We start from the raw sequence: 23,892 nt of genomic DNA on the forward strand, positions 1-23,892 counted from the left end.
TCCATAGAAAAACACTGATTACACTCCCTGGCAGAGAGACGCCGGCCTCGAATTTTTTTTTTTTTTTACCGTCGTCAGAATTTTTGACAATTTACTTTTCCTGAAGCTGAGAGGATTTTGCTGAGACCCTTGGCTATCGTAGAAAGAAAGACAATATCTCATTTCCATTTCTGTTATATTTTGAAGCATTCTTCTCTCATTTCTAAACCAGTTGCCGCAAACCCTTGATTAGGAAAATAAATATTGGTTTACACACTCAACTGCTTACAATTTAAAAGAGAACAATTTAAATGAAGTCCAAGTCCATTTCCAATTCACATAGCCTATTTGGGGTTCATTTTCTTAAATGAGGTGTGACCAAGCAAGAAGGTATCAATTTGTCAATGTTTTGCCTTTGCACCCAATGGTTTTTGCATGAAGAACATTGTGGTTTCGATGACAGTGGCCGACTCCTCAATTCATGTTTTCAGAAAGCAGAAATGTGAAGACATATATAATGCCTGAGTATACACACATTATCACCTCAGGTGCCCAGAGGAAAGGTAAGGATGGAAGAGGGAAAGCAAGGAGGCAGAAAAGAGCAAAGATAGGACATTGTTCCCAGAGCAGTTAGAGCATTGTTATCTTGGGGCCTGGGGCCCAGCAGCTTGTTAGAAATGCAGAATCTCAGCTCTGCCCAGCCCCCAACCAACTCTACATTTGCATCTTAACAAGCTCCTCCTGGGAGGCTCATAAGCACATCAAGGCTTTGAGATGCTCTGTCATTTAGATGACCCCTTAATAGTTTTGTAGCTGTAAAAGTTTCACAATTACAGTGGCCCGTGTTCTACCCCCAAGGTTTAAAACTATCTTATACTTTATTTAAAGCCCCCTCAAATACGTCTTCATTCCAATTTCTCATTTTCCACTCCTCCGGGGAAGACACGGAGTGCATCCTGGAGCTGGCCTGGCCTTCTGGGGAGGTGTGCCCCTTCCTAAATCACTTTTCTTTCGCCGCACCGTTCCAGGCTCATTTAGCACATGCGTGTATGTGAGACCGAGTGCTGGGGCCTAGATGTCAGGAGACAGTCGCTGTGCTGTGGGACAAAGCACATCTAGAATGTTCGTGAGAGGCAAGAGTAGCAGGACTTGGTCACGTACTTTGGGCATGTCCTCAGGAGAGTCCTTGGGAAAGTGAGGGACAGTGGAAACAGAGCAAGGCCCTGGAGGAGGTGGGTTGACGCAGTGGCTGCATCTATGGGCTCAGGACTTGTTGGTGCTTTGTTCTGTTGTACATCTTAGTTGAAACTGATTTGGGAGGCACAGGGCAAGAATAACAACATCGAACGTCTATTTAATCATAAAATTTGCTTTTTGCTATGATTCTGTTTTAGTATCAACTTGCTTTTTGGTTCCAGTGTAGAGCAGAGTTTCATATGGGGTCAGGGAGAGAATCATTGGAAGGCCAAGACGACAGGGTTGACTTGACCTCCACTGCCCCATGTACCACAAACCCATTAGATAGCTATTCCTTTGGATCTTGTGGTTGTTAGTACTTTGGAGTCTTCCTTAGGCTTGAAGGCACTTCAAAATCTAGTTAAACTCTCAACAAATAGCTTGTGTGTTGATACATTTAAATACGCCTTCTTTTAAAATTTGAACATGGCCCTAAATACTATAAAACAAAAAAACACATAACCAGTGAATTGATTCCAACTCATAGTGACTCTAGAACTGCCCCTGTGAGTTTCTGAGACTCTAACTCTTTAAGGGAGTAGAAAGCCTCATCTTTCTTCCTAATAGTGGCTGGTGGTCTCGAACCACTGACCTTATGGTTAGCAGCCCAACCTGTAACCACTACTTAACCAGGGCTCTTGAAAATACTATAAACAAAGAAAGAAAGAAAAAGAAGGATGAATTGGGAGGAAATATTTATCAAACAAACTAGAGAAATATAAAAGAGAGAAATACATCTGCTGTTTTAGGGTAAAAAAGAGACCTCACATCTCAAATATAACCTAAGGAGAACAGTGTCTTAAACAGGACAAAGGCAAAATCAAGGCACATTCTCCAGACGAAGGAGGCCATTAGCAGGAGGTCATAATGGTGTCCAAGGATTCACAGTGACAGTTGCTTAAATAAGGGATGGAACACACATATGAAGCTGCCACACATTCGTGATTGGGCGAGGATCCATATATCGCAGATACAGGTGTTACAGTTGTTAGAGGACAGCAAGTTCTTTCCATCTCGTGTGGACCTTGTCTGCAACTACAGATGACAACAGACTGGCACTGGGACCAGGATTGGGATATGTACACAGAAAATGTTACAAGATGGGTCCAGGGCTTTCCAACCAAAGCAGTCAGGGCATGGCTGATAGGACATGAGTCATGGGCTACTAACCTTAAGGACAACAGTTGCAAAACCACCAGATCATTCTCAGGAGAAAGATGAGGTTTTCTAAGTCCATAATAAGGGAGAGTCTATCTAATACATTGCCACTGTAAAGTGACATAACATACTGAAAATTACCATATTTAAAACTATGATAATACAGTGATCTAATTAATTAACCACTAATAACACCTTTGAAAGCTAAAACTGAATGACAATAATTGCTTTGTCCCGTTATGAAAATGCATCTTCAGAATAAGGATAATGACATATAATAATAGTTCAAAGCATCTGTCTCCCTCATTATTCCTTTTTCATCTCTGTCTCTTAAAGCATGCTCTACTTTGCAAGTAGGTTCTTTGACTCATTGCAAAGGGCACCTGCAACTCACAATTATGAGGTTTATTAGGGAAGTTAAGAGGCTACAATCCAGGTGAGATATGCTCAGGATATAGTTGTCCAGTCACGTTACAAAGTTCTTTTGTGGCTGCTGTGTCAGAGCTTAAATTCCGAGTACTCCATTTACAGGCGCCCTGGCTGGCACATACTGGTTCGCGTAGGACTGCAATGTGCAAGGTCAGAGGTTCCAAACCACCAGCCAGTCCATGGGAGGAAAATGAGCTTTCTACTCTTAAAGTGGATGACAGTCTTGGAAACGCACAGGAGCAGTCCTACCGTGTCCTAAAGGATCGCTATTAGTCAGAATTTACCTGATGGCAGTGTGCTGTTTTGTTTTGAATATGGATGGCAATGAGAATCCAAATTTTTTTAGAGTCCCCACTTGATTAAGCCTTCCTTGCATTCCTGCCGATCATTAACCAAAGACGTGGATAATGTATGCAGAGTGTGCATTGCAAAGTGGATTGCCCCCGCCCTCTCCAAGCAGTCCGGGGAAGGGCAGTCTCTGAGGGGCTCGCCTGAGTGTGTCCTTGATGGACAGTCCTGGGGGTCAGACACATCAGCATCAGTCAGGCCCTATCAATCATGCTCTGAATGCTGTGGTCCGAAGGCACTCACTCTGACACTGTGCATGTCCCAATCATGGTCCTTTTCCCACTTCTGTAGTTCCACCTGTAACTCCTGTGACGGTGATGTGTGTATCTGCCACCAACCGTACATTTGTGACAGAGCCCTTTGTTCCGTACCTTATTTAACTAGCATCCCGAATGAAGCCCTGGATGCCAGCCATTATGACCTTGTACCTCCCTCCCCTGAATAAGGTGCCTGTGTCTTTGTGTTGCCTTTGTCTCTTTTATGACTTCATAAATGTTCTCCTTAAACATATACTTCAGATTGGGATCTCTTGTACTCTAAATCACAGCGAATACATGTCCAAATGATATTATTCCACTACACTAAGTCTCAGCCGAGAGGCATTCAGCTCCAGTTCCATGGGCCAGCAACCCCAACTCCCCGAATTTAGTACCCAGAGGCACCCCGCTCCACAAGCCAGCCTCCTGCACAGAACTATTCAGCTCTATGTGGGGTGTGGGGAGTGCACTTCTCGGTCTCACTCTCTGGCTCCTGGTCTAGCTGCTACTGCTCCTCTGGTGTAACGCTGCTTCCTGAATCAAAGAGGATCACTGCCAGGGATCTCAGGGTCCAGACGACCCACTCCACTCCCGTTCTTGCTGATAAGATCCCACCTCCTGCTTTTGTAATGGCTCACTTTATACCAGTAGGAATGGCAATCACTCACAGCTGAATGATATAACACACGCAGGATCTCCCCTAACCTAAGTCTTACCAAGACTCGTCAGGGAACAGTTATTTGGTGGGAGTAACAGCAGCTATGAAGAGCCATGTTAGATAACTCACTGCCCTTCAAACGTACACTGCATACCTGCTAGGTCCACGAACACCTTCCACGTGCAAACACGGTGATAAAACCTTTCAGCTGATGACCTCACTTCACAGCGACCTCTAATGCTATGAATATGCCCATTTTATTGATGAGAGAGTGAAGGGCCAGAGAGGTAAAACCACCTGTCCAAGGTGCCCCAGCTGGTAACCGGCAGGGGCTCCTTTAACAACTGTGTTGCATACACTATCCTTTAAAATCAAACAAACAAGCAATGAAAAAACTCAGTGCCATCAAGTCCACGCCAACTCAGGGCGACTCTGTAGGACAGGGCAGAACTGCCCCTGTGAGTGTCTGAGACTGCCACTCTTGACAGGAGTAGAAAGCCCCGTTGTTCTCCCGCAGAGGCGCTGGCTGGTGGTTTCAAACTGCTGAGCTTGCAGTTAGCAGCCCAACGTGTAACCCCCATACCACCAGGGCTGCTTTGCCCCGTTTGCAAGTAATCTAGAAATTCCCATGAGTCTTTTACAACCCACATCATAAAATAAATGAGATCTGTGACAGTGATAATTCTGTTTTATATAGAGACGCCAGCCTAACATCCAGACATACCCAGCCAATGGAGAACTACAGAGCTTAATGACTTGTGACCCAGCCTCTATGAGCTTCTGTTTCTTCATCTGTAAAATGGTGACAATAACGTACCCTTTCCCCCAAATTGTTGCCAGGATTCTGCGTATTTAAAATGACTAGAATAATGCTGGGCAAAGAGGATGAGCTCACTCAATGGCTTTGCTAGTCATACGTGTTTTGTCCAGTTAGCTGTGAAGACACATGCACGTGCATGCACATTCACACACACACACACACACACACACACACAAATTCTTTGCTTTGACTCGAAGAATATGTGTCTGAAGATACAGCTCATGAAATTTCAATATGGTTCACTTTTCAAACTTATAAAGTGTAAGTGACACTGGTTAAAAGTGACAGGTGCTCTGGAGCATGAGGCCCTGGTGGCACAGTGCTTAAGTGCTGAGCTGCTCCCTGAGGTCAGTCGTTTGAAGCCAGCAGTCCCTCCACAAGAGAAAGACATGGTAGTCGGATGCGATGGAGATTTCAGACTTGGAAATGTCAGGGTCCAGTTCTACTCTGTCCTCCTGGGGCAGTCGGAGTTGGAACAGACCTGACAGCAGTGGGTAGTCCACCGCTGCACGTGCATGAGCAGAGAAAGGCAGGCCGATGCAAGTGTGCTACACGGTCCTGGTTCTGAATCGGGAGATAGGTCGATGGGCTCTTCCGTCTTCAACTTTTGATGGCCAATGGCGGGAACTGAGCTGGTGGTTTCCCTGTGATGCCAATTGGCCCACTTAGGGCTTAAACCCAGATTCTTTGAGGAGTCCTGGTTGTGTAGTGGCTTATATATTGGACTGCTTAATCACAAGCTCCAAAGTTCTAAGCAACCAGCCGCTCCCTAGGAGAAAGATGAGGCTTTCTACTCTCATAGAGGTTTTGAGTCTGGTAAACCCACAGGGACGGTTATCTCTCCCGTCTAATAGGGTCACTGTGAATCAGAATCAACTCAAAGGCAGTGAGGTTGTTTGTGACCCTCAACTTTTCAGTGTAAGACCTATCAACAATCCAGGTTATTGTGGGTAATGGAGGTATCTCAAGGTTCTAACCTCACAATTCTGATTCACAAAGAAGTAACTCAAAGAGTTCATGGGAAAATCCCCTGATCTTTTCATTTCAATTCACCATGAACTTTCCCAAATCCCCTGATATGTGTATAAAGTTCGTGTGACACGTAAGCTTTGTTATTTAAGAAATATGAGGAAATATATTTTATTTATAAGTATTTTTATTTAAATATAGTTATATTTACTTTGTTATTTAAGAAATATATATAAGGAAAACATTTTGTTTGGAGCAGACAAAAGCCATAAACTAAATCACTCTTCAGGTAGGGCCAGAAATGAGCTGAGAGCCACAAAACATTATGAGCTTGGGGAGGAAAACAGGTCTTTTCAAAAAGGACTTTTGGTTGCTCTCCACATGCTTGCACCCTGACTCTCCAACCTGGAGCTTCTGCTGACCTCTGTGGGGTAGACTAGGTCACTGGGGGACAGGGTAGAATGGCCCCCGGGGCCAGCCCTGGGATATGGGAGTGAGAATACAGGCTCGTCCGTCTAGCCCCAGCATGCCCAGACTGCGTTCCTCCTAAACACAGTGCCAACCCTCCCTTGTGGAGGGGGCCCCAGTTGATGAAGCAGCCAACGCTCCCTGACCCATCTGTGCCTTGACTGGAGAAAGCCACTCAGAAGGAGGAGCAATGAGAATTTGCACCCAAAGTGTCTGCACCTTTCTGAAAGGTGCTAAGAAGTCAAGGATCTGGGCTTAAACTCCAAATGGGCCAATTAACATCCCACGGAGCAACCCCCAGCTCAGTTCTCACCACTGTCTGCCATGGGTTAGAAGGGAGAGGAAAGGGGCAGACACAGGAGAAAAGTGACTCAAATCAGGCTCAGCACCAGCACTGCTGAGGATCCCACCAGCCTGGTTCTCAAGAAACTCCCGCTGTTAGTTGCTGCTGGGTGAGCCCCTGACTCTCAGAGACCCCATGTACCACCAGGTAGGTTTATGGGCTGCTTTGTCCAAAGTAGGTCACCATGGATTTTCTCTCTTTCTTTCTTATTCTTCTTTAGTCGGGAAGCTCCTCTGAAACCTGTGTCATAGCAACACGCAGGCGTCCACTGACAGTGGGTAGCTCCCGCACTGAAGGCTATTGGCTCAGAATTAAACCCGGTCTCCCCCCAGGGAAGGTGGGAAATGTACCACAGAACCCTAATCGCCCCTCCACCCTGACTCATAAACAAGTAGTACTGAAGACTCCTTAGGAGCCCTGCCTTTCAAAGGGAGAAAGAGAAGGCCTTCAACTCCCATCGAGAAGGAGGGTATAAAGAGGAGCTGATACCAAGGGCATAAAGAGGAGCTGATACCAAGGGCTCAAGTAGAAAGAAAATGTTTCGAAATTAATGATGATGGCCACATATGTACAAATGTGCTTGATACAGTTGATGTGTGGATTGTTACAAGAGGTGTAAGAGCCCCCAATAAAATGATTTTTTTTTTTAAAAAGAGAGTGCCAGTCTCCTAAACCCACAGGGGCAGTTCTACCCTGTCCTAAAGTATCACCAGGAGTCAGAATGGACCTGCGGGCAGGGAGTAGTGTTTGGGAGTTTATCCCTTGGAAGCACTGTGGTTATGTAACGGAAAGCTTGCCGTCGGCCACCCACCTGGAAGTCAGGTGGAGAAGATGTAGCAGCCGGCTGACAACAAGATGGGCAGTTTTGGAAACTCCGAGGGGTAGTTCCACTCTGCCCTCCCGGGTCGCCATAAGTTGGAATTGACCTGAGAGCAGCTGGTCTGGTTTGATGATGCCCTACAGCAGCACCGGCAGCGTCCCTCACACGCGGCTGTATGCAATGAAGATCTAGCAGTGTTTCACCGCAAGACCGGGTAGGGCTGCTCACGAAATCTAGCCATTTATGACAGCCCCGTCATTCAATCCAGGGGGGAAAGTAGGCTCAGGCAAGAACTTATTGTACTAGGCTTAAAAATCCTGCTAGAAGTCCACCAATTTTCTTGTAAAAAAATGTTTGTAAATATGGCTTTTCGTTTCATCTCAAATACAAACATTGAACTAAGTCCAGATGGCCTGTTTATTTTCAACACAGAAAATGATCTAGATTTTACAGGCTCTTCCAAGATCTGAGAAACTTCTAAATGTAAAAAGAAATCAATACCTCAAAAAATGCACCAGGCAGGTCTCTGGGAAAACCTTCTTCCCTCTTGGGCTCAGCTCACTCACGTCAGGTGCCACTCACGGAGGGGGACCTTGTGCGTGGCACGTTTTATATGCCCCTCTTATATGCCCCTCTGCACGCAGTCCCTGGTCAGGCCAGCTTTGCCTGCCCGCTGTGGAAAACACACCACGTGGCTTTCTTTTCTTTTTCTTGAGGTGCCTCCAATCAAACCATGATTTCCTCGACGGGTCTATCGTACTGGCTCCTGCGATGCATGGCCCTCACCAACGGAAATCACGTCAATGGTCCTTTAAAAAGGCGTTTCTGAGTCAACGCTGATGGGGGTGGTGTCTAGGAGGAGCGTCACTGTGGATGGGGTGGGGGTAGGGTGGGAGTGGAGGGACTTGGAGAGGAGAGTAGGGACAGCCCACAGTGGGAGCAGCGGTGCGTTGTGGAATTCTGCTCTGAGCAATCGGGAATGGTTCGCTCATGGCGCACGCATGCATGCTCAACCAGGAGTTTATGACAGCATCTTCATTAAAGGCACTGGAGGAAGTAAACGCCGGAGATTCCGAGATGCTGACCTTGTGGTAAGCAGACCAGTTCATAACTACTGCACACACACACTCATATGCATATATATATATGCACACACACCTACACATGTGGATGTATATATGTATATACACTTGTGTATATGCATATATATACATATACCTACACAAACAAGTATGTATAGAGTCCTGGCGGAGTAGTGAGTATAATGATATATACATATATGCATATATATGTGTATATATATATATTTTTTAACCACAATTAAACAAAATCTTTGTAGGCGAATGAACTGTCAGCATTTGGGGGGTGCAATGATTGCGTTTGGCGGCTCTCTGGAAGAAGGAGCTGTGATCAGCTCCCATGAGGATGCTGGCCTAGACCACTGGCTCTGTCCCAGGAGGTCACTGGCACATGAGGGAATGGGCTGGACCGCAGCAGCACTTCTCAGGGAGAAACCCCTCCATCCCCGCTGCCCCCTCGAGGGTCCCCAGAGGGGCTCTAATAATCTGAAAACACAGAAGGGAAATGAGCTCGGGGAGGCAGACCTGGGAGCCTCTCCCCGTTGGTTTCCGCTGCTCACAGCCCGTGCAGAAGCATCTCGAAGTCGGAGGGGAGAGCTGGCCCGACTGCCTGCAAGCAGGGGTGCGGCTCCCCGGACACGGGCCACGTGCAGCAGCAAGGAAAGCAGGTGCAGGGTGTGACACCTACTTCCGGGGTGGCATTGCTCTCTCCTTTCAAACTCCAGGGAACTACTGGAGTAAGTGAACGTGGGTGGGGAGAAGAAGGGGGGGCGGGGGCTGGTTCATGATGGGAGCCCCAAAGAGTTATAGTCCTCACATCAGGATGGGCTGTTTGGGGCCACATCACGTGGCAGTGGGCAGTGTTGTGGAGAGCACAAAGCAGGGTGGCTCTGGGCACCTGGGAAGACGACCACTGAAATCCTAGTTCACATTGTGAGTCCGAAGGAGTATTTGTCACAGCTGATTGGTGCTTATGGTGCGCTTCCCAGACTAAGCACTGTGTGGGCATTACCCTGGAGGTTGGAGGACTTTGAAGAACCAAGGGGGCCAGGTTTTGTGTTCCTCTTTGCTTGGTAATATGGAGCCCTGGTGGGATGGAGCTGCTAGGAGTTGGGCTGCTAACTGCATCAACTGTTTGAACCCCCTAGTCCCTCCATAGGAAAAACATGAGGCTTTCTGCTCCAACCAAGAACAACAACTTCAGAAACTCACAGGAGCATTTCAACTCTGCCCTATAAGGTCACTGTGAGTTGGAATCTACTGGATGTCAGTTGACTGATGGTTACTTTGGACCCACCAGGTTAATGCAGTCTTGCTATTCCAAATCCACCAGCAACCTCAAATCCACTTCACTGTGTGGAGAAACATATTTACAAATCCCAGGAACAAGGATGTGGACCTCTGGGGAGAGGCCATTATTCTGCCTCCAAACATTTTCCAACATTATAAACTATTAGTATTTTAAAATTATGAATATGTACTACTTTTTTAACAGAAAGCTAGTGTATCTGACAGAGAACCTTTTTTTAATATTTAAAGACTCAGAAAAGCACTTTCATGCTGTAATAATTTTTAAAAATTTGTGATGTCACAAGATTCAGCTAGTGGAGCAGTCTATAAGAGCAGGCAGTATAGCCATAGCTACTGATATGTATAGGATCAGCAGAAGCCATATCTCAAACCACGGAGGAAAAAGAAAGGACATCTTGTAAGTGGGACTTGTGGATGGTAGTTGACAAGTTTGCTCAGCTAAATCCCACATAGTTTAGAGAGAGAGAAGAGTGAAGTGTTAGCAAAGATGTAAGAAAACATACTTGTCCTCGTAACGGGCGCCCCAGCCCCTAAGGTAACACCGATTATATGAAAAGGAAGCAGGGTGACCATGTAAGACACAGGCTTACACATTTTTGTCATTGACTAGATCCAAATTTCTGGGACAAATAAATGAGACAGAAAAACAAAAAGAAAAAAGGCTGTCTATAAATCAAAAGAAAAAAGAGCTGTAACCACCCAAATCAAATGCAACGTGTGGAATTGATTGGGTTAAAAAAATCCACTGCATAAGAACATCTATGATGTACATTGGGCCTGATTTGGCTTTCAACATTTTCTGTGTTTCTTTTGCTTCATGGTGGGGTTTAGCTCAGATATATTTTGGCATTGGGGGTGACCCTCTTGAATTTTTGTTATGTATATTTTTCTGTTTTTAAGTACAAGTCGGGATTGATGAACTTATAGGAATTGCAAGTAGACTAAGGGTTTTTTGGGGGGGCCTCAGTGTACCCCACTGGGGGCACTGTGAAGGGGGGTGGTAAAGAGCGGATGTCAAGGAGTTCAAGGAAGAGAATGCTTTGAAAGTGATGGTGGCAGCAATTGTACGAAACTGCTTAATGTGATTGAACTATGGAATGATATATCTGTCTTAGCTCCCAATAAAATGGTTTTAAAAAGAAAAAGAAGAAGAAACTTTATGAGACAACTAAGAAAGCTTGACAATGGCCTGGATATTTCATCATATTAAGGGATTTCCTTAATTTTCTTAGTTGTTAAAATGGTAGCATGGCTAAGTTTTCTTAAAATGAAACCCATGCATGTGCATTTATGGCTAAAATAAGATGTCTGAAACTTGGCCTTGAAAATTTAGTGTGGAAGTGGGGTTGAAATTGTAATGAAAATTAATCATGTGAAAGTAAAGTAAACCACGTATTGAAAATTGTTGAAACTGGATGACAAATACGTAAGGTGTCATTATCTTACACGCTGCTTTTGCAAGTGTATGAAATTTTTCATTTAAAAATGATTTTCTAAAACAATTTTTAACAAAGTATACGAAAGAGTCAACAGCATTCATCAATCAAGGCTTTATTTATTTATTTACTTACTTATTTTAACAAGAAGACCTCATGGCAAGAAAATGAATGAGACACAGGCTGGCCATCTCTCAGAAGAAGCACTGTAACACTGTGCAGAATGGAAGCCATGTTCAATGTTCAAACTCAGTAGTAAGGAAAGTTACAGAAAGGAGCACACAGGAGGGGGTGGGGCCTGGGCTCTGGTGTACCAATCCTCATCAGTTTGAAACTCACCTGTGACCTGTGACCTTACCACGGACAGGATACTTGACACCTCCATCCCTCACTTTCTCCAGATGTGAAACAGAAATAGTAATACATCTTAACTCTTAACTTGTACAGTTGGAATGAGTTCATACACACAAATTACTTTGAGTTATGCTTGGAACATGAAAGTCAGTTGGTATTTTTCCTAAGATTGAAGATGATTTTAAATGACATCAATAGGCAAACGGACAAATTGCCAGTCCATGTTTCTTTCCGATGGATCTAATGTGTCTTTCGGTCTGTTGATGACTATTTGAAATCATCACCGGTCTTCCGCAGTGGTGCTGCTGGGTCAATGCTTGGACTGCTTGCTAACTGAAAGGTCTGTTGTTCAAGGCTACCAGCCACTTCTTGGGAGAAAGCTGAGGCTGCCTGCTCTGTAGGGGTCGGACCCAACTTGATGGTGGTGGGAAACATACAGAAGAGCAGGGAAGCTCTGATAAGCCAGGACAGGATGGTGCCTTTGGTGGATAAATGACAAACTGAATGGATGAAAACAATTGGCATTATTTCCACTGAATTATCCAAATTATGCACTTTAAATACTCTAGATATTAAAAAAACAAAACAAAAAGACTATTGCTGTTGAGTTGATTTCAACTCAAATTGACTCTATTGCCCCATGGGGTTTCCAAGACTAAATCTTTTTTTAAAAAAATCATTTTATAGGGGGCTCTTACAGCTCTTATCACAATCCATACATCCATCCATTGTGTCAAGCACATTTGTACATACGTTGCCATCATCATTTTCAAAACAGTTTCTTTCTACTTGAGCTCTTGGTATCAGCTCATTTCCCTCCCCTCTTCCACCCTCCCTCCCTCATAAAACATTGATAATTTATAAATTATTATTTTTTTCATGTCTTACACCAACCGCCATCTCCCTTCACTCGCTTTTCTGTTGTCCACCCCCCTGGGAGGGGGTTATATGTAGATCATTATGATTGGTTCTCCCTCCCTTCCCCACTTCCCTTCCCCTCCTAGTATCGCTACTCTTATTATTGGTTCCTGAGGGGCTTATCTGTCCTGGCTTTCGACTGTAAATCTTTGCACAAGCAGATTGCCACCTCTTTTGCGCAAGGAAGAGCTGGTGGAGTCAAAACGCCCATCTTACTCCTAGCAGCCCAGCGCTTTAGCCACTGCACCACCACGGTCCCTTCTAAATGTAGTGCGCCCATATAAATATGAGGGGTTTCAAAAAGATCATGGGAAAATTCATTCTCTTTAAACTCCCCTTTTCTATGAACTTGTGGAAGCCCCCTTTTATGTACACATTTAAAATACGCAGGGACAATCTTACAAAGGCTCTTCATGTGTTAGTAAACATGATGACCAGGGAAGGAAGTAGGACTGGGGGGAGATTCAATGGGAAGGAAGGTTTATCAAACTCTCTAGATTTCTTTTTTTTCCTCTCTCTCTTTTTCTTTGAAATTGGGCAGCATTTCTTTTTTAATACAGAAGAATGAACTAAAATGGAAAGGAAACCATGCTGAATAAGAGCACGCTCTAAAATCTAACACGGAGACCAAATCAAAAAAACCAAACTCACTGCCATCGTGTTGATGCCGACTCAGAGGCAGAACAGGGTAGAACTGCCCCCATGGGCTTCCTAGACTGTCACTCTTTACAGAAGGAGGACACATCTTTCTTCCACCCATGGAGTGGCTGGTGGTTTTGAACTCCTGACTTTGGGTCGAGCAACCCAATTCATAACCATTACACTACTAGGGTTCCAATGACAGAGAGACAGTGGTAGGCAAATGGGAATGCAAAATCACTGCTATCTCTTCTTTGGGGAGATGATAGGATGGCTGGCAAAGGAACTCGGGTAGTCATGCTTCAAAGACTGTCAGCTGAGCTGTGGTTTCCCAAATGTGTTGAGCGTGCACTAAATAGGCCAGAGTTACATGCGCCTTTCCAGGACAGAGATTCTACAGCAAATGCTGTTGCTATTGGCAGGTGCCCTGTGAGCAGCAGAATGACGCATTGCCAGTTCTGTGCCCACCTACAATCATAGCAACGTTTGCCTGTGTTGCAGTCACCGTGCCAACCCATCTGTCCAAGGGTCTCCTTCCTCTCTGCTGACCCTTTCTTTAATCTACCCAGCATGCTGCCCTTCTCTAGCACTGGTGCTTACTGAGAGTATCTTCCAATAAATGAGCCGAAGTCTCACCATTCTGCCTTCTAAGGAGCATTCTGGCTGCACTCCACCCAAGGCAGATTTATTTGTTCTTCCAGCAGCCAATGTTCTTTGCCAACACGCTAATTCATTCTTTGGTCTTCCTTTTCTTAATTGGCAGATCTGTTGTTATTGTAGCATTCACATTCAGGTGAGGCCATTGAAAATGCCATGGCTTGGTGCACTAGGTCCTCAAAAGGACATCTTTTTATAACATTGAGAGAGGACTTCTGCAGATTTGCCCAGTGCAACATGGTCATTTAAATTCTAGACTGCTGTTTTCCATGGACACTGATTGTTTCCACTGTACTTGGTCCTTTGTAACTTTTCCATCCCCTGGACAAAATGCAGCCAAATTCAAACGACAGGCCTTCAGTACGACTTAGAGGACCAAAAGCAATGAACTCAGGTCAACCCAAGCCCACTGTTTGTGTCAACCTCACCCTCTCTGAAAACCAGGCATGAAGTCAAATGCCCTTAAATACTCTTTATTGGGGAGTCATAGAATACATTTTGACAAGTTGGACAGTTGTAACAGGCGGCTGTAAAAGTCTCCACAGGGCCTGTTTAGGATGAAAACAGGAGGGAGAGACAGCTCTATAAGTGGGTTTTAAGAACAGCTCAGCCATCAACTCTATCCCAACCCAAGACTTTTATCCAGTTAATTTACAGAGTGAATCCCCGAGGGTCTCCCGCCATCCACCACCACAGCTCATTAGAGCCCGAGATCCAACTTTTCTCATCGCAGCGGCCCTGGAAGCATTTATGCTCAAGATGCAATTAAACTTAAAACAAACAATATCTTTATTCTCTGACAGCACCGCTATTTTTAACTCGACAAAGGCATGCACTTCCACTTGATTCTTCAGCAAGCACCGTACACTTCAGCCACTGATGGCCAGGCAGTTTGCCCAACTGCTCATCCTGCTTTGCAATTAGAAATCTAAAGACTTGGGTAACGGGGTTCTACTGGGAATTAAACTTGCAGATCTCTTACAAACGAGTAATGTGGTCAGACTTGCTGTCCAATGAGGTGTCTTATTGAAATATCCCAGGCCGTGCCACTTGTCACAGCTGTCGTTTCAGCCGCTTGCACTCACAGCGTATAGCTTTCATTACGAAAATAGAAATTTGTGTCCTAAGTGCTGTTACATTACTAATGATAAATATTTAATTCCCTGGGGTTCCAATTATGGTTGAGCACTGGCAACACGGATTCTACTTTTTAATAACAACTGTAAAAGCAATTTGAGCATTTTTCAATTAATTAAATACATACTGAACGAGTAACCTCTTGTCATTTTACCCTCCAGGACCTGAGCTAATTGGTGTAGAATAAAATGTTTTGAAAATTAACTGATATTCTGGTCTGCGCACTGTGAGGCCATTAAACTGCAGTTTGCAAAATGAAGTTTGTCTTCTGATAGCGGCACCCGATAGAGCCTGCAGATGGGCGAATGTACCTGGGTTTATGTACGCAGCGGCGGCCCTAATTAGAGCGGAGCGGAGAGCCGGGCGTCTTTCGCTAAACACCAGTCAGTATTCATAACTCACCGCACCGCTCACGGATACACGCAACCCAGGCTCCACGTCAGGAAGCTCCCTGGGTTGCATGGCGGAGAATTTCTTGATTTAGCGTCCCCGTTTAAAGGGTCTGTCCTCTCGTTAATCACAGCCACACAGCCGCGCTCAAAAGTTTCCGACTTCCTTCGCGAGAGAAAGGGACATTTCCATCGCCCGCAGAGGCCAGATGATTGTCTCGGCGGCACGTTGTTTCAGGCGGTTCCTTGCGTGGGCCCTGGAACAACATTGTCATGGTCGGGACGCTCTGAAGCTGTGACTAGTCTGCAAGGCGTGGTGCGGCTTCGGGATCATGAAAGCAGATGCCGCCGTGTTGCTCACACTTAAAAATGAACCGTCCTCCGAAGCAAGATGGCATCTGATGGAAGACATCATCTCCCCGTAGGAAAAAAACAACAACCTCCTGACAGGTGTTCGTCCAGCTCGGGGCGGTGATTGCCCGTAATCTGAAATCCATGCTCGGAAAGTGGACGCCTGCTCCGCAGCTGTCCTCCTGACGCGGGAGATGATCCCCTAAACAGCTTTCCCCGAATTAGGAATCTCGGGAAAGCATTATGCTTCCTGGAATGAGACACAGAAAGTGAAATCAATCACTCTGGGAGAGAGGGAAAGAATAATAGAGAAAGCTCGATGATTTCCATACCAATTTTTAGGGTTTAAGGCTTAATGTGGCTTCCATTGTAGTGAGCATTTTGGGGGAAGGACTTTCGGTTACACGGTTAACTTGATAGGACCTGTCTGCTGGGATCAACAGCCTGCACTTCTGATTTCCAAGTCAACCCTCATAAACTGAAATCTGAAGGACTTTTAGAATGTCTGGGCTTTAGTTGATTTCTCAGCCAAACACACGTATATAAACACATATCAATGGGTATAGTTGATTTAAGCACTGTTCTAACCAGAATGTAACCTCGTCATAGACTTTCAGACCCTCAATAAACACACACCGAATTGTCCTTTCACTCACGACCCGTTGAACAATATGCCACAGTATCTGCAACTGATTGATGTGTTAAATCCTGCCAAAATAAGTGACTCTTACCAAAGACTGTGAGTTTTATCCCTCTCAAAGAGCACTTACATTTTAAAATCTAAAAGTGAAAATAAAGGAAACTTCTGTATTGGATACAAAGGCTACAGAGATTGCTTATAGTAAGAAACATATCATAGTTGATTCCCAAACATGTAAGTACATAGATTTAGAAAGTAATCATTTTATTAACTAGCTACTAATATGTGGGCCCCAAATAACTAAAGCAATCATGTCTGGGTCTCTAAATTACCAGAAGATTATTTATTGCCCCAGTTATAAACCCTTATAAATCCCATGCCCATTGCTGCCAAATCAATTGGGACTCCAGCTCCCACAGCTGGGATAAGATGGAGGAAACCACAGGACAGAGCAGTCTGCCTCATTGGGTTTCCGAGGAAGCAGACTGCCATACCTTTCTCCCGTGGCATTGCTGGTGGGTTCCTGCTCCTGACCTTGGCTGGTTTTCTGAAGGGCCAGGTTTCTCATGTTTAGTCCAAGGTTCCCGAATTATCAAACTCCAAGGATGAGTTAGCCATCAAATTCTAAATGTGCAGTCTTAGGCCCCTCCCCACCCAGCAGCAGTTGACTAGTTGAGAGTGCATGACCTCTTCTGAGGTTCACATGTTCGCCACGTCCTCTCTTCCCTCTCTGGGTGATTGGACACTGTGTGCTCTGTGTGGGCTGGCACCCCCAGCCTGCACCCTCAGAGCCTCGCCTATCCCTCCTCACTACTTCTGCTTAAGAGCAGGTGGGGGAAAGCCCCTGGTCCTGGGAGCAGAGAACCTGGGCTCAGCCTGAGAGCATGGTCTGTAATGTGACCTTGGGCAGGTCACTAGCTTCCTCTGCCCCTCTGGTCTCCTACGTGTGACACGGGGAACAGCATAATCGTGGTGGTGTTTGAAATAAAGAAAAATTAAAATGTGGCCACCGTGCTGGCTACGCCAGGACTCACAGTGGGCATGGCAGGTCACCAGGCATCAGGCCCGCGCGTCCCTGGACTGTGGCGCTTCTCCTGAGTCCTTGTGCCCAAAGTGAGAATTGGGTGTGACACACCCATGGTCACGTGTATGACAAAAAGCCGGAGATTCGACTCGTTCTGGACCCTGCAGTTCCAGCGAGAGAGGCTGCTTCCACTCCAGGCCTCTCAGTCTTTAATCGTTAGTCTTCAATGACGGGCACAGCATCTCATAGGGAATGCCAGCCTGAGAAAAGGAAAGGAGAGGGGCGCACTGAAGGGAGCGTGTCACAGAATGCACCACCGGTTTGCTGTGGGGTCCATGACAACTCCTGGAAAAGCCCCGAGCATCGGAATTGTGCTCCCGGGGGTTCTCAGTGATGGAGTTTTCCAAAGCCAATGGGGGGGGGGGGCTTTCATCAGACTCTTCTGGGTGGGACTGAAGCACCAGCCTTTTGGTTTGCAGCCATGCACGTTAACGGTTGGCACACTCAGCCATCACAGAAGAGCAGGGTTTAATACATGAGGGTATAGAGTGAGGCCTGCTTCAAAGCTGACAGGCTCTTCTGAGGACCCAAGGCTCAAAGCCCCACCATCCTGGCTGGATCAGGGTCTCTGCAGAGATCTTGGCACCAAAAGAGGATGCTGGGAAGGCAGGGAAGGCAGCCTGTCCCAGAAGCCTTTTCTGGCACCTGACTCTATTCTAACCACAGAAGCTTGGAAGCACAATCTCAAGAGGAGAAGAGAAGCAGATGAGTACACCACCGAGAAAGAAATACCAAACCCAAACTCCCTGCTATGGGGTTGCTTCCAACGCATGGCGACCCTCTAGGCCGGGGTGGCAGTGCCCTGTGGGTTTCTGAGACTGGAACGCTATGGGAGTAGAAATCTTTCGCTTTCTCCCTTGAAGAGCCGGGTGGCTTCAAAGAGGTCACCTTGTGGCTAGCAGCCCAATACTAGTTGATAGCAACTGAAGGCGGTCTGAAGAAATGCCAATGAGAATTTTTTTAAAAAGAAAAGAAAATCCAAGTCCTTTGATGAGAGCTAATTATAGTGCAATTCCTACGGAGGAGTTGGAGTTATTATCAAAGTTAAATGCAACTCCATTTGCAAGAGGGAAAGGTCTGATGTCTCTTAGAAAGATTTCCATCACAAAAGAGTTAATGTTAATTCTTAAAACTTGGCTATCTGGAATAAGCCATCCCCCAGGGCCCCGGATTGTCATGGTTTCACTGTAGGGAGATAGTTTTATGGTTAATGTACTGTGGTATAAATAAATACACTTTACCCTAAGCATCTCCACGGAAAATATGTATGTCATAGAATGACAAATAAAATAGGCCAAGAGCCAAACACATAGTAAGTAATTCAAGCGTAAAAGTATATGACATTAGAATAAACGAAGATAAACTAGCCCTCTTCAGAATGGACAATAAATTTATTCAAACTGGATGTTCAAAATGCAAAACAAAATAGCCCAAGATAAGTGGTGAGCCGAGAGGTTTAAATAACGTATACATTTCTGATCCAGCCTCAATCACCATGCACTATGCTGACCTGAGGGAAAGTGGCTGGAGGCAGAGGGCCGTGCACGTCTGTGTGGTGACCAATATTCTGCATCACTCAGGTGCAGTTTTACATTAGTGGGTGGTCAATAAATGTGGGTGCTGGGTCCTAAACTACACGGTATTTGGGCTTCGCATATGTCAAAGATGTGCCATGCCTGGACTAGCAGCCCTATTGGTGGGGGTCTCAGAGACCTAAGGCACAAGGAAGAAGGAGTGGGGGGGGGGGGTTTGGGGATTTGAACCGAAACCAGTCACTAGTTACAATGCACAGGATAATACCAAGTGGGTGAATAAGACCCCATTCTAGTCAGCTTTCAGAGTAGAGAGACGGGCTAAGCTGAAGACACTCAAAATAGCACTAAGAGACGATAAGGTCAAAGTCAGAGGCCCAGCCTTGCACCTCAATTGGACTAGCTTCATTCCTAGGTGGTCTTGCTCAGTCAGGCTGACAAAAGATGCCCTGATTTGTGGCTGTGGGGACATAAGGATGACTTCCACAGAGCCCCTTAGGAGCAGGAGGAGATGACAGACAGTAATTCGTGCTGTTTGTGGGCATTCTCAACCACCATGTCCCCTGGGGCTGTTTGTGCCCGACTGTTGGGGAATGCTTCTTTAAATTTCACTTACAGGACGCTTCTGTTTGGGCACGTGATGGAGTATATTCCAAGAGAAGCCACCGTGCTTGCCTCCCATGTCCACTGGTTTACAATCCTGTTTGTCAACTTATTCACTAGACGTTAGCAACCTTTGCACTCCACCGCCCCAGGCCAGGAATCCTAGTACATCCAGGATACCCAGGCACAGACATGGGCATCCTTCTGCTGGCTTGTGAGAGAGGCTGTATCGACACTCTGGGTCCGGGCACCCAACCAAAACAGAGTAGGGCTATTGTTGAAACTACTAAATCACTCTTCTGAAAGGTTTTCATCCCTAAATAGTTTCCGTGTAAGAAGCTCGTGTCCTATCTCTTAATAACCTGATTAAAGAGGTATCTTACAAACCCTCAGAGCTCAGCGTATACTGCATACCTTTCCCTCCAGGGCGTTTGGGGGTGGGAGTGGGTTACATTGTTACTCTTCTTTGGAAGGAGTCACGGTCTGGGATGTAGCTGTTGTAAAGGCAAACCCTAGGGAGGCCTCTGGAAGGCTGGTTAGTGAGGGGCGGAAGAACATCAGAACATTGCCTCCTCGCCGAGCAGGGGCCACAGACTACAGCTTGTGGCCAAACACAGCCATGGTCTCTTTTTGAACTTTAAGAAGAGTCATATCCTTTGTTTGTGGAGGCTCTCAGGTTGCAGTAGCAGACTTGAGAAGTTGCCTGGTTCTCTCCAGGTGGGCAGCCAGGTGAGCTGTGCCACCCTGGAAAGCCACTCCCACCCACTCCAACCTCCAAAAGCCTCTGTCCTGCTCTTTTTCGGGTCCTGGGGTGCCCAGAGCCTGCCGTTATGTTATTAGAATGTTCTTTGAACATTGTTGCTTTTGTTGTCCTGACTACCGCGATGATTCTGACTCACTGAATAACAGAAGAAAACATGGGCCAGTCCTGCGTCTTCCTCACCATCGCCAGCATGTCCCCTCTGTGGCTCATGTCTCCCACGGCCTCGCTGGCTCTCTGCTTCATCAAGCATGACGTCCTCCTTTGGCGATGGATGGGTCCAAAGCAAGCCATCCAGGCAGGGTTCTGTGGAGATCTCGTGGTACTTTCACTGGCTGATGTTCAGAAGTAGATGCCCAGGCCTTTCTTCGAAGTCTGGCAGCCAGTCTGACACTTGCCCATTGTGGTGACTTTAACTGGTAATTGAAACACTGGCGGCATCAAGCCCTGGTGGGGTACCGGGTGGCATGCTGGGCTGCTCGTGACAAGGTCAGCAGTTAGGAACCAGCAGCCAGTCTGGGGGAGAAAGACGAGACCTCTGCTCCTGTAAGAGGGTACAGCCTTGCGAATCCACAGGGGCAGTTCTGCTCTGTCTCTTAGGTGGCTATGAGGCAGCACTTACTTGATGGCAGAGGGTTTCAGTTCTGAGCTTCCAGTAGCTCAGCAACACTCAAGCCCTTCTGGTCTGACAGACTGACAGATGGATGACAGATCTGACAATTATCTCTAATGGCCCCCCAAGGCCCTTTGGTGATACAGTGGGTTAAGCGTTGGCTTGCCAACTGAAAGGTCTACAGTTCAAACCCAACAGCCGATCCCCAGGGGAAAGATGAGACTCTCTTAAAGCGTTACAGCCTCGGGAACCCTATGGAGCAGCTCTACTCGGTCCTATAGGGTGGGCCACCATCAGTCAGAATCCATTTAATGTCAGTGGCTTTGGATTTTTTGGTTTTGTGGTCCAAAAGTGCCGGGGCCATGTAATGGTTTAACAGACTCAGCTGCAGGCCTGAAGGTCGGGAACTTGAGTTCACTCACGGACATCTCAGAAGAAAGGCCTGGCAGTGGACCTGAGGAAAGATCAGCCTGGGAAACCTTATGGAACTGTCTACTCCAGTGGTCCTCAACCTTCCTCATGCCGCAACCCTTTCATACAGTTCCTCATGCTGTGGTGACCGCCCAACCGTAACATGATTTTTGTTGCTACTTCATCACTGTCATTTTGCTACTGTTATGAATTGGACGACCCTCATGAATGGGCCATTCGACCCCCAGGGGTCTACTCTGGTCTACTGTGACACATGGAGGGGCTGCTGGGAGTCAGAGGGAACTTGATGGACCGGGGAGTGGTCTCAGCTTCTTGGCCACCTCCTGCTGCTAGGCCCCAATGGCACCTGAGGGCCCTGCAGGTGTCCTCAGCCAGCACTGAGGGAGTCCCTGAGCTGGTGCTGTGTGTTTGACAGGGCGGGAGGAGAAAGATGTTAAGGTTTGTGAGGATTTGGGACCAGCACTTCCAGGGTTTTACCTACCGGCCCAGTGGTTGGAGTGGGGCGTGGCCTTGTGAATGGGGCTGAGTTGAGGGGTGCTGGGCATGTGTGTCTCCAGAGGCTTTAGGGAAGCTCTGCGTTGAGAGGAGCTCCCCTAAATATTGAGAGTCTCCCGACTCCCCCTGGAGCAGTTCACTGGTGCCCTACGGGAGGCTGTGGATTGGAAGTGACTCAAAGGCAGTGGGAGGGTTGGATGACAAGGTAAGTGCCCTGTTTTAGATCATTCAGGAAGTGAGGCGGGAGGACAGATGGGTTTGGGGGGCATGTTTGCTCTCCCCTCGGCTGCTGTCATCTGAACAGAACAAGGAGCTGTTGTGTGGTTTACCATCAGGAAGGGTGCGTGTCAGGACTGCATCCTTTCCCGGTGCCCGTTCCACCTGGATGTCCAGCAGGGGATGGGAGAAGCTGGGCTCTATGAGCAAGGAGGTTTCGGGACTGGGACTGGAGGCAGGCTCATGAACAAGCTGCATGGCATGTGCAGCTGCCACAGCCTTGCTGCCCAGAAATGAAAAATGGCTGCATGTCTTCATTTCCAGGGTGCCTAGGAGGGCTCTTCTTACAGAATAAAAGCCATGTACTTGGAAACCGTGAAAATGCGAACTGCTCTGTGCCTCTCTCATTGTCCGTGTGTGTGGTCACAGGCTGGTCAAGTTTGTGGCCTGGCAGGCCGTGGCCCACACTGTGAGTGGCCCTGCCCTTTTGAGGTGCAGGCACTCTGAGTCCTCAGCCTGTGTCCCTGGCCCTTTGTTTCGGTGTCTCTGACAGTGGGGACAGATTGGCAATGGGGCACGTGAGGGATTTGGGGGGGTGGACGCCACCCGCGGAAGAAGTTGCTCTGATGGGGGGAGAGCAGCCATGACCCAGGATGCGCTGTGGAGGACACAGAAAGATGAGAAGCAGCTGAGAAACCGAGGCGAGGGTTCAGGCACAGGAGCAATGCTGAGGGGAAGGGCCTCCCCAGGAAGCAGAAGCCATAGAGGGCTAAGCAAAGCGAGGTCCGAGCAGCAGCCAAGGGCAGCAGGATCTGCACTCCCAAGGCCACCGTGAGGTGCTGCAGGGAGATTAAGCAAGGTAAGTACTGACCACCATCAGACCGGGCAACGAGAAAGCTGGCCTGTGGATGAGAAGTAAGTGGAAGATAAGCTTGGGAAAGCAAATCTACAGGTACCTTTGTACCTAGAAACACATCATTGGTCTGAATGGAACTTAGCAGGAAAGAGGGGTTGGAGGGGGTCTTTTAGAATGATAGCAATTGCAGAAAAGGAAGTCAGTGAAGGGGCAGAGGGTGAAGGCACAGGCACTGGAGAAAATAAGAGGTTAGGCAGACAGGAGCACGATGCCTTCCGCTGAGAAATGAGAGGCAATGGTGAAGTTGGACACGGAAAAGACAGAGAAATATATCTTGTGGTTTGCTCGAAGAATGACCTTATTTGATTTTCCAGTGAAAAGTTTGTGTTGTTTTAGCTTCTCGGTGAATGTCAAGGTTTTCAAAGTTGGAATTTCAAGGAAGCGCCAGGTCCCAAGGAGTAACTTCAGAGCAGCCCCTCACACTTGAGAACAAGTGAGCCACAAGCATTTATGTCTCCGCCCCTCAGGAATGACCACGATGACCATCTGTCAGCTCCAGCTCCGAGAAGATTCCGCACATCTCTATATGCAGCCGGTGAGGCAGGCAGCACGGCCTCTTCTTGTTTTCCTTCTCTGGTCCTGGCAGTGCCCTCTGGAGGCATAAACACCCACTATTAGAGGATCTCAGAGTCAATCGTTGTGCTTACAGCGTAGGTTAATTATATTAAGCATATAAGGAGTGACCGTATCAAATGATTTAGGGGGCTTATAGTCTGTTAGCTAGACCATGAACTCTGTGGCGGGGAGCCAGGTCTGTCCCCACCCTTTCAGAGAAGGGCTGAGGGGCCCCTCCGCCAAGCCTTCCCAGAGTCAGTACTTTGAGGTGCTGAAAAAGTATTTGTGGA

At 46.8% G+C, this 23,892-nt stretch overlaps 1 long non-coding RNA gene across 7 annotated transcripts in view; it reads right to left on the bottom strand.

Annotated features, from left to right (window-relative positions):
* Window positions 1-11,410: 11,410 nt before the first annotated feature.
* The window catches only part of LOC142432460 (uncharacterized), a 31,004-nt gene continuing 18,522 nt past the window's right edge, over window positions 11,411-23,892 (bottom strand). For 3 of the 7 annotated variants that reach the window (XR_012780893.1, XR_012780892.1, XR_012780894.1), the window contains exons 4-6: window positions 20,559-23,639; window positions 17,431-17,680; window positions 11,411-16,006 (exon numbers count right to left, since the gene is read on the bottom strand). This is a non-coding gene — a long non-coding RNA (uncharacterized LOC142432460). The remainder of the gene's footprint in view (window positions 16,007-17,430; window positions 17,681-20,558; window positions 23,640-23,892) is intronic. The other 4 variants (XR_012780897.1, XR_012780895.1, XR_012780896.1 and 1 more) reach the window with 4 other exon arrangements.

Source organism: Tenrec ecaudatus, chromosome 18 (genome assembly GCF_050624435.1).
Source record: "Tenrec ecaudatus isolate mTenEca1 chromosome 18, mTenEca1.hap1, whole genome shotgun sequence".
NCBI classification, from domain to species: Eukaryota; Metazoa; Chordata; class Mammalia; order Afrosoricida; family Tenrecidae; genus Tenrec; species Tenrec ecaudatus.